Source organism: Urocitellus parryii, assembly GCF_045843805.1.
Source record: "Urocitellus parryii isolate mUroPar1 chromosome 13 unlocalized genomic scaffold, mUroPar1.hap1 SUPER_13_unloc_12, whole genome shotgun sequence".
Taxonomy (NCBI): domain Eukaryota; kingdom Metazoa; phylum Chordata; class Mammalia; order Rodentia; family Sciuridae; genus Urocitellus; species Urocitellus parryii.
This window is the reverse complement of record NW_027551764.1, coordinates 978,756-984,034: the sequence shown is the minus strand read 5'-3', so window position 1 is coordinate 984,034 and position 5,279 is coordinate 978,756.

The window sequence follows — 5,279 nt, the reverse complement described above, 5'->3', positions numbered from 1 at the left end:
GTTATTCCATTTAAAGGAATGGATTCTACTTAATGTTTTGACACAACTATGCCAGGTCCAAAGATGAATAAGACAACAATCCTGAATCCAGTCCATTTTATGTCAACTGACATAAACATGTGTGTTTCATAAGTATTCTAGATACAAACCAGGTGACATTTGGGGTACAATTAGGGAGAGATGCAGTGATGACATAAAGATCTAGAAAGACTAAGGGAATTTGAACTGTGCTTTCAGTTACTAATTTGAATTTGGAAAGTCAAAATCTGAGTAAGGAAACGAACCCCAAGTGGGGAATCAGCCTGCTTAAGAGCTGTGTGCCTGTTTCTCTTCTATGTTCAGAAATCACCATTACTTAGAGATGATCTCATTCTAGAGACTTATTTTTATAGAAAAATATTTTTAGAATATATTGAGGCTGTTTCTGAATTAGATTCCCTCAAAAAGGTCATCACCTTACTTTTGATTATTTTCACATGTGTGCCTACTTGAAGATATACAATAAAATATGATTTTCTTGATGTGGAACCAACTTATCTCCATTCCCAGCTCTATATAGTCCTGAGTGACCTTTCACCTTCTTCTCCACCTGCACAGCTCATGAGAAATGTGACCTAGAAGCAAGCTAAGCTCTGAGCAGGGAGCAGCAGGTGTACCATAGAGACAGAATGAGTTTGTTAAGGCTCACTGGATTTTCAGGGACATGTGCAGGGCATGGGGCATTCCCTTGCAACTTCCATTTTGCTTCCAAAATCACTGATGTTTTCTAACTAATGAAAGTTCCAAGGGTCATGGGTTCTCTGAGAGTTAAATACTGAAAGTGCCTTGGAGGGCAGGTTTGACCTGATAGACCACCAGCAGGTGCATATATGACTCTGGAGCTCTAGGCAAATCTGGAGCTGTGGAACTAAATTCAGACATTGTTTGCAAGTACAGGATTGTGGGGCACCAAGATATTAAACTCTACTGAAAGTTACAGGGTTATTGGAGATCAAGTAAATGGTGCATTCAGAGGCAAAGGAAGGAAGTTCAAGACCCGGGACTCACCCACAGAATATTTCAGCATTCAGAGAAAAGACAGCCAGGCAGACACTTGTCAGAGCAGCTGATGAAGGAAACCAGAGGAATGGAGATTCATGGAAACATTGAACTAATACACAGGCAGACAATGACCAGACCAGGTGTTAAAACATAACTCTCACCCACAGCCTGCAGCCACCTCCCCAGCCAATAGTCCCCTCTTAAGATACTCAGCCCTGGGAAGCAGCCTGCTGTAGGCCAGACTTGTAGAGATCAGACTTTTAACTCTAGCAACAAATCATGAGGGCAAGTAGTCACTTCTGTAACAGTTGGCTTCAAATGGCCAGAACTTCAATTTCCCTACATGTTGACCCTACTTCCAATGTAAGACCAACTAGAGAAGGCCAAATATGTACCCATAACCAAACACAGAAGATTCCAGTTAGATATCTGCAGCTCCCTGTAGCCAGCAGCCTCCATCAAGGTTCAGCAGAGCCTTTCCTTGACCACACAATGAAGCTCTCCCACACCTCTGGCTGCCCTTGAGTCTCCCTCAATGCAAGTGCTGGTGACTGACTCCCATGCTGTATCAAGCTCCAAATGAGTTTTTCAACAGGTTGGTCTTTATCTCCATGGCACCATGGGTTAAGGTGTCAGGTAGGGTTGAGTTTGGGGAGGCAAATCTCTGGAGGGAGAAAAGATAAGAAATTGATGGCACATTACAGAAAGAAATTCTACTTTGCATGAAGAAGTCTAACTTGAAGGAAAAGGGGAGGGGGGGGAACAAGAACTGCTGAAGAACAAAGTCTTAGGTCCAGCTTCTCCACAGGTGGACTAGTTGGGGTAGGGATACAAAGACCATGCATGGGAAGGATAGAATATATAGTTGAAAATCCAAATATTTTAAAAGAAGATTTTAGACATGGATCCAAATCTGGTGATCATAATTCAGAGGTTGTGATGATGGCAGTGATGACTGACATGAAGCAGAAGGAAACTGACATGTTAGAAAATTGAAGCACACACAGGTAGTGTAGAAATAATGCTGGAACTCATAATTTAAACTGTTATGGGCTGTATAACAGATGTTGATCTCTATTCTGAGACTTAAAGGTACAGGAAATATGACAACATTTTGTTATATTTTCTATGAATCCGCTCACATTAGATGCCAGTTCTTCTGGGCCAGCTGGAAGAAGATGGTCCCTATTCATTCTCGTACCTCTCTCCACCTGACTCAGGCCAGGTTACAACAACATGCAAGGAACCTGCTGTGGTCAGTTCCAGTGGGTCCATCCCCACATGCAGGCGTTCTTGTTCCTTCTTGGACACTGCTGAACCTTTCACCACCAGGAGAATCCCCTGCCCTGGTCTCTGCACCTCCTTTCTCCACTAAGGCTCCAGAATTGCTGTTTAATGCTGGCTGCTGGCTTCTTCTGCATTAGACAGTCCAGACAAGGAATCACAAAGCTGGGCTACCAGAACAGATGAGAGAGGAGGGGAAAACGCAGAACAAAGAAGCAATATTTGATGTTACCATAAATTCTTCTGACAAAGTCAGGCTAATCCTGGTGTTTGATTATACATGGCATATTATGAATATAGTAAGCATACTCCAGAATGTAAATCGACATCTGTTGAAATAAGCTAGTAAGAGTTTTAAATGTCATTGTGGCTTTTCAGGCGATTGTACAAATATAAAACACAATAGTTACAGAATCAATATTATTATATATTTAATTCACTATTTTTATTTCAAGTGTCATCAGAGAAAAATTTTCTTTCCTACTAACAAATTAACAGAACAAAAGAAAAGGACATGTTATTTACTCTAAGCTTGTGTTCCACTTTAGTATCTAAAAATATTTATAACATACTCATTCAGTAGGAAAAAACCCTCCACAATGGGAAAAGACAGAGTTATAATTACAAAAACAAAAGGTGTTCTTATTGTGTTATTTTTATTGGCTAAATAAACATCTATAAAACAAGACATGGAAAAACAATTCCATTCTCAGGAGTCTTCAAATTCTCTCCTCACCTTTCCATATAGCTGGCGTTAAATCATCCTTATCTCTCTGTGTGATAATTGGATTCTGAGAATGTAAATTAAAGTCAGGCTGTGGGAATTTCATTGTTAATGGTGCCTCTGTTTTGGTTTTCTCTCTCTGCTGGTTTGCATGGGTGAATACCATGACAGGAAGAGCTGCCCCCTTGTCTCCAGGGTGTGGCTTTAGGGATTCTGACCCAAGCATTTGTTCCACTATGGGACATGGAAAAATCTAACTTCTCACCATCAAGTAGGACCATGACAGGAAAGACAATGATACCGAGGGGTTTTAAGCTGTGCTATTGTTTCCATGAATATAAACATTAATATCATGCCAATGTTTCTGGTGAATGACCTGGTAGGACTGTACAGAAAACAGGGCCCCTGAGGCTGGGGACAGTGGAGATGGCCAAGTTGACCCTGCAGACTACTTTTGGCCTTGCCTCTGGTACTTAAAATCAGTAACTGAATCTCTCAGAACCTGTTTTCTTTTTATTAGGAAACTTTAGCTTAACTAGACTTTTATTAATCATATTAGAACTATTTAGATTTCCCTTTGATTGAACAGATATTTTGTGTTGATTACACTAGTCCCAGTGGTTAGTGGTACAGTTTTTACCTGATATGATTCTTACCTGTTTTATTTTGGGAGATTTATTGGCCAATATAATATTTTATGGAGATTTTAATATTTCTTTAAAATGTAATTGGGGGTTAGCTCAGTAGTAGAGTCCTTGCCTGGCATGAGGGAATCCCTGAGTTTCATATCCAGCACCACAAAAAGCTAAACTAAATCATTATAATACAAATAATATTATGCATTATTAACATTGTTAATAATTAACATTGTTTATTATTATATTTAAAATACAGATATTAAACTAATATTGAAATACAAAAGAACATAATTAATGAAAGACTGTTAAGTTACTCTAGAATTCATGAATTAAAATGTATTTTTCCTCATAAGGAATTTGTGTATGTAATATATTGTTTCATTTGTTCTTGATTCTACAAAAGTTGTAATAATGAATGTCATCTGGCTCATTTTTTACTCAGCAATATTAGGATTAATATTTATTAGGATTTGTTCACTTTGTTGGGCAGATCTGTAGTATATTTGTCTCCACAGCTGTGTTATATTCCACTGAGAGAATATTCTACACTTTAATATCCATTTCTCATTTGTGGCATTTGGATGCATGCTCTTTTCACTGTCACCAGTGCTTTTTCATATGGCTCCCCATGTGCTTTGTGTATAGCAAGCATTTGTGACAATGGAGGGTATAGTAGAGTCTGACTCCATCTTCTCCTGTTTGACTGCTTTTCCATGTTTATGGTTTTAAGCCCCATCTCTCACTCCCTTTCTGACCCACATCTGGATGAATCCATGAGGAAGCAGCTGCTCCATCCCTTGGTACAGGTAGGAAATTCAAGGCACAGATGAAAAAATTCATACCAACCCCAGCCCAAGACTCCATGTAAACCCTAATTCTCTTTCCCCTTCCCTTAAGGCAATTTGCACCAGCTTGGGAAACCTTCCTTGCTCTCTCTAGGAAGCCTCCTTCCTTACCCTCTTAGTGAGTATGTGGCATTGACCACTGGGACTAGTGTGGTTAACACAACAGACTGTGGTTAACACAACAGACTGTGCAACAGCAACACCTGAGTTTTGGGCTGTGGATGGCCGTGAGCTCTCTGTACTGTGCTGCTGCTTGAGTCAGGGCCTCCCTGCAAGCTGCACCATTTCCTCCTGCATCTGCTGAGTTCCACAGAGCCTTCACTATAGATTTAACTTTTCTAAGGCAGAATTCATACTTGAAATTTAGGGTAGGGGGCCCTCCTTGCAAAGGCACTAGGTTTTGTCTCAGCTGGACGTATTTGTGCATTACTCTGAATGTCTTGATTCCAGCACTCCTAAAAGCAGTTTGCTCAATAGGACTCTTCCAAAGTCCTGTATTTTTGACAGGAAAAAGTTCCTGATCCTCAAGATTATAAGAAAAAACATTCATGGCACCCTATGATATGGCCTGAGGATTAATTCAACCACGATCACTAGTGCAGGAGGTCACTAGCCATCAGGTGAGGTGTCCTGGAGGAAGATTCTTGTAAATGTGAGCAGCATCAATGCTCTTGAATCATAAGAAGGAAATGTGAAAGAGGAAGAAAAAGAGAGAGGGAGAAAAATCTGGATATAAAAGGAAGAAAT